General features: G+C 46.1%; 1 protein-coding gene across 6 annotated transcripts in view; it reads right to left on the minus strand.

Moving 5' to 3' along the window:
- Positions 1-12566, minus strand: part of TRIO (trio Rho guanine nucleotide exchange factor) — a 373890-nt gene that overhangs the window by 293517 nt on the left and 67807 nt on the right. The window lies entirely within an intron of this gene.

Consider the following 12566-nt stretch of genomic DNA (forward strand, 5'->3'; position numbering starts at 1 on the left):
ACTCAGCCTGGAAAATAACACTGCAATTTCCGGTTTACTAACTTGAGGCTCCCTGGGTAACATACTCTGCTCGTCCCCCAGCCACCCAGGTGAGTCTGCTCAGGACCAGACAGCTGCAGGCAGCCGGCCCAGCCCAGCCTTCAATCATCACAGGGTCGCCCTAAAATCCACCTGTACTAGCAGCTGGCAAGGGAGCGTTTTACACGAGGAAGGGCCAGAAGCGCCCTCCCCCTAGACCGCGGACCCCAGTCAGAGAACATTCCCGCCTCATCAAATAACCCGAGAGGCCAGAGGGACTGGAACCTTCCCTGCAGGTGCCGCGAAGACCCGCCCACCGGGAACAGTCAGCCCGGTCTGTGCGGTCCCCCCCGAGGCCCAGCCCCGACCCCTCGCCCGGCCTCCGGGCTCGCCCAGCAGTGATCAGCTGCCTCCCCTTGCCTGACCCCAGCCCCCATTCAGTCACACACGTCGCAGAGCTCTGACTCTTAAAGGGGGAACTCAAAGTTGACTTTCAATTTCTATTCCCCCTTTTTCTTTTGATCTTTATTTCCTTCCTGCTGTTTGTTAGTTCAGCCATTATGCACTGAGCACCGTGGCAGGCAGAACTCTAAGATACCCCATGACATCCACGCCCAGCTGTGCCCCTAGTATAATCCCCTTCCCTGGAGCTGGATGAGATCAGTGAATAAGACTGATGATGATAGCCTTTAATTTTTACACACTTTACTTGTAATACACGTTATATATTTAACATAATGTTACAGAACTTAACCTATACACGCAGTTAACACTGTGGTAGTCTATGCTCTTCTTTCTTTAATTTGAACATGGGTGGTATGTCCTGTTTCTCAGTTCTTTATCATTGTTCCAAACCTGTAATTTCTACTTCCAGGCCAATATCCATTTAGAGTCAAGCCTCCAGAAAACAACTCAAAGACAATCGTTTTTTGTCAGCTGAAATTTTTTCAGCTCTGAGTCCTTCTACTCTTTTTCTATAAAATTCATTTATTATTTGTTCTGTATTGCTGGCTAGCAACTTATAACTCATCCATGAAAGCAAGCAGCCATCCAGGCTTCCAAAGTTACTCTCTATCCTTTAAAAACTGTGTAAAGTCAATATGTTTCAGATGGTGCTAACATTGTAGACTAGGTCATCCTCAGTGTTAACTTCTAGCATATTCTTCACTTCACTGTCTTCCTCAAAAGACCACAGGTTAACTTAGCTATGTCTCCTCTTATAGTAACCCAGTGTTGTAAAGTAACTTATAACTCATCAGTCTGCTCCATTTAAAAAATTATTTTAAAAGACAGACGCTAGAAATTCTGCTTAAAACAAACAATACATATAAGGTTAACCTGAACATGATGTGGGGTTTTGGCTTCATATACTTTCTGAAAACCAAAATATAACAAGTTTCTTCTTCCCTAAAAAAATTAAGAAGTGGAAAATGGACAAACATATTAAGATTAAACATGTAAATTCTCAAAATAAAGATATGATTTAGTAGAATATCAAAGAAACATGGCTGCAACCTATGCCTGAAAAACATTTACCTCAGACTTCCCTGGTGGTGCAGTGGTTAAGAATCCGCCTGCCAGTGCAGGGGACACAGGTTCGAGCCCTGGTCCAGGAAGATCCCACATGCCGCGGAGCAACTAGGCCCGTGCACCACAGCTACTGAGCCTGTGCTCTAGAGCCCGCGAGCCACAACTACTGAGCCTGCGCTCTAGAGCCCACGAGCCATAACTACTGAGCCCGCGTGCCACAACTACTGAAGCCCGTGCATCTAGAGCCCTTGCTCTGCAACAGGAGAAGCCACCACAATGAGAAGCCCGCACACCGCAACGAAGAGCAGTCCCTGCTCGCTGCAACTAGAGAAAGCCCGCGTGCAGCAACGAAGACCCAACACAGCCAAAAATTTTAAAAGTAAATAAACAAATAATGTTAAAAAAAAAAAAACCCTCCAAATACTACTTTTAGGCCAAATGTGGATGCTGCCTTCACCCAGGTGCCCTGAAGGACATCAAGCAGAAGGAACAGCACATTTAATCAGCTGCGGATCCAAGCCAAGGGTTTGGGTATATTAAGCACTGAATGCTTATAAAACAGCATTTTTAAGAGAGTGGGTATCTCTATAATCCAACTTAGATTAAGACCAAAATTAGATGGGAATTTGAGCATAAAATGTCACGCATTTTAAAAAAGAAGGCAGTACATGTGCCAGAGAGAGACAGGGAGAGAAACAATAACCTTCAAATTAAAAATAAAGTACCTTTTTAGGGCCACAAAAATGCACAACTACCCAGCACCAGCCCAGCTTCCCAGAAACATGACCATTTCCCCTGGTTCTCACAAATCCCCTTGGATATAACTTCCTGCCTACACACTACCGGCTCCAAGGAGTTGCCTAGTTTCGAAAGAAAATCATTCTCCCTTTCTTTACATAAAGAAAGTATGCAGTCTCAGGGTCGGCTAGCCTCCACCTAGGCTCTGGAACCTAGTTCCAGAGTCTCTCTGCCTGATGGGTGGGAGACCAAGGAAATGCTGGAATGCAACTGACATCCCTCTCCTGCTGGAAAGCAGGGCTCGTTCCCCAGGAGCAGCTCTGGGAGTATGCAGCTGAGACTTGTGCATCAGTGGACAGCCTGAAGCGAGCTGCCAGCACCCCGTATATGACTCTGTTTACAGCATTCTCCCTGGGGGGCTCAAAACACTTGCATACATTTTGCTTAGCCATTCCGTATCTCTTTCAAGGTGAGGGAAGGAAACACTGCTTTTTCAAAGATGAAATCACAGGTTCTGAAGTCTGGAAGCACTCGCAGGGCTAGACGCTGTCCGCTAACGCTCTTGTTTTACAGAGGAAGCAGCTGGGCCCAACAGCTGAAGCTGTCACCTCGGATCCCAAGACTGGAGGCAGAGCTGGACTGAAAGTCTCCTGAAGTGACCCAGCCCGGCGGAGGACGGGACACCCAGTCTACCGTCTGCGCTCTCCCTTCTTCCATCTCCAGCTCTGCTCACGGAGGGCACGTGTCTAAAAGGCCGCCCTAGAAGCAGCAGTAACAGTATTTGCCTCCAAGACAAAATGCTTCTCTCTAAAACTGTCATTTTTTAACAATCCTATTTTTTTCCCCCATGAGGGCAGCTCCCTCAACCAGGACTGTTTATCTTTCCCATTTCACGCCACCTGATTCCCACCCAGGAGGGAGGGCCGACCTAGGCGTGAGTCCAGGCCCTGATCTTAGCATCTCTGAGATACCATGGAGTCACCAAATCGAATCAATGTGGGCTGCAGTGTCCTTATCTGTAAAATGGGGGGAGGAGTCACCTCACAGAACTGTTAACAAGGTTTAACATAGAACAGGAAAAGCGCCTGCACAGGCAGGTCGAATTTCCTAAAGGTGCCCACAAACCCCTGCCTTGGAATCACATAAGACACTTGGTTAAAATGCAGGATCCTACGCCTGCCTCATCGATTCTGAGACAGAAGGTCTGGAGTGGGGCTGTGTTTTACTCGGTTTCCTGGGGGATTCAAATGCATGCCCAATTTTGAGACCCACTGCAAGGACAGGTTAAAGGCTCCCCAGTATCTTTTATTTTTGATGTTCACCACAAAGTAGATGATTTACTTACTGGCTGGGGCACAGTCTAGATTGCAAACAACACAAAAGGACACTGTGATGAGAAGGAACGCAGGGACACCGTCTAGTCTACTGGCTTTCAAACTTTATTGACCTCGACCCACGGTAAGAAACACAGTTTACAATGCAACCAAATAAAAACACATATGTCATAAACACAGACTTCACAGTCTCACAAAACAACCCTCGGTATGTGCAGTGAACTCTGATATTTACCATACTATTCTAACTTTTAATTTTTAAAACATGCTGGGGCTTCCCCGGCGGCGCAGTGGTTAAGAATCCGCCTGCCAATTCAGGGGACACGGGTTCGAGCCCTGGTCTGGGAAGATCCCACATGCCGCGGAGCAGCTAAGCCCGTGCGCCACAGCTACTGAGCCCACACACCACAACTACTGAAGCCTGTGAGCCTAGAGCCTGTGCTCTGCAACAAGAGAAGCCACTGCAGTGAGAAGCCCACGCACCGCAACGAAGAGTGGCCCCCGCTCACTGCAACTAGAGAAAGCCCGCGCGCAGCAACAAAGACCCGATGCCGCCAAAAATAAATAAATTAAAATAAAATAAAAATTTAAAAAAAAAGATGCGTGGGTAACAACCTACTGCTTGGAAAATAACCATTTATTTTATTTTTTTAATATTACACATTTATTATCTTAATAGTTCTTGAGGCCAGAAGTCTGAAATGGATCTCAATGGGCTAAAATTAAGATACCAGCAGGGCTGTGATCCCTTCCGGAGCCTCTCTGGGGAATCTATTTCCTTGCCTTTTCCAGCTTCTAGAGGCCAATACCAATCGATTTTATTTCCTCCAGAAATGGTTCTTCGACATTAGTCTGGTTCTCACGTAGAGATCCTGGTATTACACGGAGCCCTGAGCCCATCCCAGAGGCTCTGGCGCCTCACCCTGTGGGGCTCCGGGTGCTGCTGCTGTAAGGTCACACCCCAGGATGAGGAGGCCTGGCCCACATCCAGGGCACTCTTTGAAGGACAGCACAGCCCAAGGAGACAGCTCAGCATCACAGGTGAGGGACAGTGAAGTGAGGAGACCTACGGAAACCGTCAAGCCCCAGCCCTGGAGGGTCTCCAACGACTACAGCCTGGAAGAGCCGCCAGCTCTGATGGAAGAATCCAAACACAAGGGGACTGCATTCCTGCGGGGGCTCGGGGGACGCTTAGGGACGCTGCAGAAGGAAGCACATCTTTCCTCAGCACTGAAATGGGGGATAAAGACCCCAGGGCTGAGTGTTCTAAATAACAAAGCCCCGTCCAGAGAGGCCGAAGAGGGCTCTAGAAGGAGCTTTCCTGCTCCGCGGGGGAGAGGAGGAGGAGGAAAGCAACTGCTGGGTCAGCTTCTCACAGAGCAAACCCCCCAACATTACAGGAAAAGAAACAAATACTCTTCATCCCTCCCCACCCCACACACCCCCCCAACGCACCCGGCCCTACACTTAGTCTTCATATGCCGTTGGCTCTGCTAAAATCCCAGTCGTGCTTTTCCATTTAACAAACATTCCCCCGTGTCATGTCACCGCACTGGCCACGACCGATTTTGACAAACCCTGGGCCACCTGCTTTCACCTCGGCCCAAGTCTCTCTCCTCATTCACTTCTGACGGCATCAGAAACGGAGGCACTTCCTTTTCAACCCTGTAAACGCAACACGGAAGCGCAAAGCCACAGCCTCCCTGGGTGAGGCGGCTCTACCCCTGCCGCACCGACAGGCTTTCAACGCGCCACACTGCGAACAGACAGACGCGCTGCTGCCGGCGGTGACTGCACGAGCCTCCCACTCCAGTAGCTCCAGTCCTCTCTGCAGGGGTTTACTTATCTAGGAGAGTTCATCAGCCTTCGCAGGGACCGTTTCCCACGTTTCTCCTGCAATCAGAGTCCTGTTGGACGCAGAAGGCCGGCGTGGGGTCCGGGGAACGGACAGGGCTTGGGTTGGGGTCCGGGCTCTGGGCCGCTGTGCAATCAATGTGCCTGCGACTCTCCCACGTGCTGGGGGGGTGGGGGGAGGGGGCAGGTCTGGTGACTCAGCCACCGCTGCTGTGAGCACCAGAGGCAGAGCCCTGCCCAGAGCGCCCTCCACCTCCCCCTTCAAAGGAGACTGAGATTTTATTTTTCCTTGCGGACTGTAGTATCCCTGTATCCTCAGGGGTTTGGTTCCAGGACCCTCTGGAGATGCTTAAGTCCCACAGTCAGCCCTCTGTGACCACGGTTCCGGATCCACGGACGGTTCCGGATCCACGGATTCAACCAACGCAGATCGTGCAGTACTGTATTTATTACTGAAAAACATCTGCGTATAAGTGGACCCAAGCAGTCCAAACTGTTGCTCGACGGTCAACTGGACTCTATTTTTTGTATTTTGATAGCCCTTTTGTGATACAGCTGACTCTCAGAGAGTCACTTAGCTCAGGTCCTTTGATGCTAATTGTTGGAAAGGTTAAGAATTGTTTCAAATTAAAACATGTCACAGCATTGAAACAATGTTTCTTTGGTGGCCTTAACACCAGCCTCTTACATGTGTCATTACGGTTTCACAATTAAATAATGAAAATTACTTTAACAATCATGAGACGCTCCTTGGTCACAGGCACCATCCTAAGCTCTTTACGCAGACAACTTCGCTGAATCATCCAACAACCTTCCACTGCGGATCAGTCACCAACTGAGGCACAGAGAGGGCAAGAGCTTGCTGGAGATCACACAGCAGGAGGCTGGGAGCCCTGGCACCCTGAGGGTCCTGCACTCCTTTGTCCATTCTTCTGCTTTTCTTTTTTTTTAAACCACATTTACATCTTTACTTACATAGTCTACTAAAGGAGGAAAATGCCAAATGCCCTTTATTAAAATATTGTGCTTATGTTCCTTTTAATTTCTTACTGAAGTTGGTGGTCAAATGTGAGGAACTGAAAACGTGTCCTTGTGGATGAGTCATTTACTTCTCAAAAGTCATTTTAAAATCCAACCTACTTAGAGAAGGTAAATGATAATCTTCCCCCTCCCCAAGAGACATAAATTATAGTTATACTAAAAATCAGCTAGTTAAAAACACCTTTATTCCTTTAATAAGAAAAGCAAAGTCTTGTTTCTAGAAGTTATTGAGTGTTTTTTTTTTAATTATTTATTTATTTATTTATTTTTGGCTGAGTTGGGTCTTCGTTGCTACGCGTGGGCTTTTCTCTAGTTGTGGCGAACGGGGGCTACTCTTCGTCACGGTGCATGGGCTTCTCATTGCGGTGGCTTCTCTTGTTGCGGAGCATGGGCTCTAGGCGCGTGGGCTTTAGTAGTTGCGGCACGCGGGCTCAGGAGTTGTGGCTCGCGGGCTCTAGAGTGCAGGCTCAGTAGTTGTGGCGCACAGGCTTAATTGCTCCACGGCATGTGGGATCTTCCCGGACCAGGGCTTGAACCCGTGTCCCCTGCATTGGCAGGCGGATTCTTATCCATTGCATCACCAGGGAAGCCCTACTGAATGTTTTTTAATGTTTGATTTCAAACTTGTAAAATGTTATTCATTTAATATTTTCCCAAACCTTTGACTCCCAACCTTAGACTAACATTACTAGCATTAGTAACATAAAAGAACAAGATATTTTCAGACTTCTCAATGAGAAACTGAGCAGTGTCGTGGCCGTGTGTCCCACAGAAAGGGCCCATGACCCTGACCGGTGCCGTGGCCACCACAGGCGCCCGCACTTCTGGAATGTGACCTGAGTTTGAAATAGCTGCTCGTGGTTTTCCTTTACCATTTTCTCATTAACTAGGTCAAGCGTGCCCTTGTCATCTTTGAGAAAAGGCAGTTTTCCTGTAAATGAGAAATCTGACTTCAGCAACTAAGCGTGTCTGTGACTGAGCAAACTGCACTGGAGCGTCACTGGACCCCTGATCCCACCTGCGCACACTTTCTGCTTGGAGTGTGGGGAGGGGAGGAAGAAACACGGATGACATGGGGACACTTAAATGACCACCCTCACGTGTCCTGAGAAGAAGAGGAGGAGGAGGAGTGCCCGGAAGGGCCACGGCCAACGGCAAGAAAGGGACCCCAAAAGGGTGCATCTTCACATGCAGAGATGTGTTTCCTGACTGTGTGCTCCCCTGGAGACCACGACAGGACAGAGTCACACACTTGACAGAGTGGACCCTGAGGGGCTGGGGGGCAGGGATCACACTCTATGGGGGCTAGCATTTGGGGTTCTGCTTTTTTTCAATTCCTGGCTCTAGGTAATCTTAATAACAAACATCCACTCGAAAATGAGAGGAATGGAGGACGTAGGACACAGCGAAACAGACGCGTCGTCGGAGAACCTAAGGCGTTTCCCCACCACCTCCCACTCGCGTCTGCGCCTCAGTCCACACGTCCAGGCCACTGCGCCCACTCCCTGAAGCCGGGGGTCCCCGAGGCCTCTTCATCCCACAGGGGGTTTCTGGTGGCATCCGAGGGTCTTGAGAGGTGTGGCCAAGCAGGTAGGAGCCTGGCTCTGGGGCCAGGCTGCTTGATTCGAATGCTCGTTCCCCCTGCCCAGCCTTGGGGCCTCAGGCTGCCATCGACCCCACAAGGTTATTATAAGGATTTGGCTAAGACAAATGGGCCAGTGATAAGAAAAGAGGGAAAACAAATGCACTGACCTGGTTCAGGACACACTCAGGCAGTTTCCCCCAAATTATGGAATCATGTTAAAAGATAAACATGCCAATTTACACCGCTGCTTCCACACTACCACGTGCCGAAAGGAATTACACAGACAACAAACAGTACGCCATATGAGGCACAGGGTCTTTAAAATCCAAGAGGTATGGCTCAAATCCACCATACGGAAGTTTACACTACGCATTGGAAGAAAAGTCTCTTCATCATCAAGATACCTCAGAGTCGGTAACAGGAGAATTCGGAACCAGAGGTTATTTCTAAGAAATAATCGATACTCCAACAACCATTCAGCTCTCTCTGAATAGGTGGGGTATACAGCCCAAACCCCAGCCATCCACAAAAGGGGAAGCAAATACAGGAAAGAAGATAAAAATCACCTTGTCTGAAACACCACTTCTTCTTTTCAAATAATCGTATAAATAAACGGGCACACAAGACGAACACCAATGTTTGGACAAGTGGGACCCTATGGCCAGCACTGGACAAATGCTAATGCAGGGGGGACCAAGCCCATTCACAAATTCTAGAAGGGAAAACAGTGCCTGAAGTGTTTCCATAGTCAAACCAGATCACGGGGCAGATTCAGAGAACCCTGACAAATGTACAGAAGGAAAGACTTTTCTACAGGCTAGCTAAGACAATGAAAAGTCATGACCACAATCTGGACAGCCAACTAAGCTCTTGCTATGTGCCAAGCTCCGCATGGATTATCTCACTGAACCATCACGATAACACTAAGAAGCAGATACCATTGATCACTCCTGATGCACAGAGAAGGTAAACTAGATGCCCAAGACCAAACAGCTATCGAGGGAGGGGTGGGTTCAAAGCTGACTCCAGAACACAAGTTCTTAATCACTAAAGTGTAAATAAATAAATAAATAATAATCAAATCAGCATAAATCAATAACCAGTTCTTAACACTAGTTTCTAGACTGAAACCCAGTTGTCTATTTAGAAAGAACAAGACCAGTGATTTGGTTTCTCAATTTCTACATATAAAACTATGGAGGAGTAGAAATTAACTCATGTCATGGGTGAAATCGCAAATAAAGACTTGTGCACACAAATGAGATCACACACTTCCTGAGATCACTGCATCAGAGCTAGAGAGACCTTAGGGGTCATTTAGCAGAGTCTTCATTTTATGGATGAAAAATCAAGGTTCAGAGACGGTGAATGAAGTTCCCAAGGTCACATATAAGGAATCCAGGTCGAAACAAAGCCGAAGGGAAAAAGAAAATGAAATTTTTATCACTAGCACGTTCACTAGTAAAATATAAAAGCATAATAAAGTGCAATACACTTCTAGGCTATTTTACTTATGTAAATTCATTTCTCTGTTCTTACTATTGAACTAAGCATTCTAGCTACTTTAATGTAAAAGAAAAGAAAGAAAAAAAAAAACCCCACCATACTGCTGATTTGAAATCAATGAGTGAGGCAACATGATCTAAGATAGGATGTGTTTCATTACCTAAGGGGTTTCCTTCACGCAGGTCAGAAGCAAACAGAACGTACCCTAGTCTATACACATACATCGACTGATGTCAATCGACAAATCAATGAGGTCCTGTATCATCATCAGACCGGAATATAACACTCAGTTTAATCCATCCATTAAAAGATCATTACGTGAAATAAAGTGACAATAGAACTGATTTCTGATTTGTATTATAATAGGTTTTCATTCCTTCTGCTGTATTCTTTCTAGCTTTCTAGCGAGCTATGGGCGATGTAGACTTAAATTAATAGACTATTCGTAACCTTTTCAAAAAGCTGTGTGTCGGTCAGGTTAACCTGTATTTTCAAATCACCCTGAGTTCACCCTATGGGCTTGCAGAAAGCAGCAGGGGAGGAGACGCCTGTTGAGCTGGCCAGCAGCGTGGCCAGACACCTCTGAGACTTGAACCAAGATCCTCAGTTTCCCTGTCTGTGAAATGAGGCAGGAGAGACGCATCTTCCAGTGGCCCTGCCTAGGTGACCCACGGCCTCTCCTTCCTTAAGACCTGGAGGTTCGTCCGACTGTGAACACCAAGGCTTAGTGGTCTGCCAGGTTAGCCAGAAGACACCAGTGCCAACAAATCATTGCCAGCCTTCGCGATGGTGCCCAGTCCTTCTCTAGTTTTCCATACACGTGTGATTGAAAGAAAAAGGAAACTGACCACTTTCACAGGAGCACACTGTAGGTTACAACCGTGCCGAGATAGTCTGGGGCTCGTCAGACTGTGCCTTCTTTCTCAATGTGATCACTAGTCGTTTGGTCAGTTAATTTTTAACCAAGTCAGTTAAAGCAGAAAGCCATTATAAAGACACCCATTAAAGAATCTGTCTCTTTCCTCCTCCTGCTCAGTATGACACAATGCCAAGTCCACTTTAAGAGCCTGGCCCCTTATTTCTGGACCTGCGCTAATAAGGTCTTTTCTTTGAGTATGAATCCCCGGATGGGACGTCTTCACTGGCTTACTTGCATAAACCCGAATATGCCAATTCTAGTATTGGTCCTCAAACGGAGCTGGCATATAGAATCACTCCAGAAGAAAGCTAAGGGCAAAGTGCTTACAGATATTTACAAAAATTTCCCTTTTTACAATGGTCTCTCCCACACTTGATATGACAGTTTATTTTAAATGCACTGCCTTTATCGAGTCTTCCCATATCATTCACTTTAGCTTTTACAGAAATTTATTCTTTTCCCACTCACGTCTTAAACACTTAGATAACATTTAAATTAAATTATATACTGATAGTAAAAGTACACCTGACATAAACGAGTTTGTAAACAAACACGGCTTAAGTGCACTACTCAACAGGTGAGTACCAAGTGCCCTAGCTTGCTAAGCTACAGGCTCTCCTCTCCCAACAGCTAGTTAATTACAGGTTGATATTCGTTTTTAAGGAGAAGAGGAGGAGGGGGGAGGGGGGAAATGTATTTTCCTTCCCCTTCATTGCACTCACAGGCATCCTTCTGCCCCAATTTAAATTGCTGATGTTTTTAAGTACAAAGCAGACTTGTTTCACTCTCATCCTTGTCAGTGTTTGTAAGGTTATTTGCACAAAACAAACATCTAGGAGGAAGAACCTCTCACCTGTTCTGAATCCCTCTAACATATACCATTGGTGTTCCTCACGGTACTCAAACCTTTCTTAGAGGCAATAAATTTTTACATCAGGAGATCAGACCGCTAGTCTCAACTCCGTCACTAACTGTATACTGCTTTCATCAAAGCTTGCCCTGTTGGGTTTCTTTGATTGCTAGAAAATAAGTGAACTGGCATGAGTCCTGCACGAATAAAAGACATGAGAATCACTTTCTCAAAATTCCTGACCCAAATCAAACACAATAGGTAAATTAAAAAATAAAGCAGTGGGGTACCAAACCCCCTCTTCCTGGCCACACTCAGCAGACTTTACGTACCCTAGTCAGAATGGGACCATTTGCTTTGTTCTCCCAATCTTTCAGGAAAAGTAAAAAATTTCCTGAAAACTAAAAAACAAAAATCTTTCTTGTCTCTTCAATAATGCCAACAGTTCTTACCTACCTGTTCCAGCCCTTCCTTGGGCACTTCTGCTATTTGTAATTGGCCCACGCTAGCATTTAAACCTTGAACAGGCTTTGTGAAACACCCTGCGTGCCTGCGACGTGATTCAATGACAGCAGTGCATGTGCGTGTCTTAGCATGTGCACAACTGGACTCGTCCTTAGACTCTCACAACTGTGCAAAGCTCTGATAACGAGTAGTCGCTCCTTTCGAGATGAAGGTACGAGAAGGCCAAACCAAGGGACATGGTCAAGAATTTTTTTTAACAATTTTAAGAACAGATGTCACCTTATTTATATATAAAGTGGTATCACAAGCACACGAAAATAAGAGAGCATGTAGCAAGCAAAGCCTCATTTAAAACAAGCAATTCAAAATTGCTTTTTTTCAAATATTTAAATTTTTAATATTCTATTTTAATATCAATTTTTTATTCAAAAAAATCAGTTTATTCCTCTTCTGTAAGTATCAATTACTTCTGTAAGTAATTGATACCTGTGCATTCCACATTCAAATACTGGATTAAGTCAGAGAGAATGCTCTTAAAGGAATAAAGGTTGTAGCCAACTAGAAGGAAAAGGGTTTTTCCCCCCCTTTTTTCCTGATCACGGATTAGGGACTATACTGGTAATATCAAGCTTCTTCTCACAGAAATAATGCTGCATTATTAATCTGACAGCAGAGAAAAAGGTATCAAAAGCACCTTTTTGTGTTTCATGATAATTCTATTTCCAG

Source organism: Balaenoptera physalus (genome assembly GCF_965194825.1).
Source record: "Balaenoptera physalus genome assembly, chromosome: 3".
Lineage (NCBI taxonomy): Eukaryota > Metazoa > Chordata > Mammalia > Artiodactyla > Balaenopteridae > Balaenoptera > Balaenoptera physalus.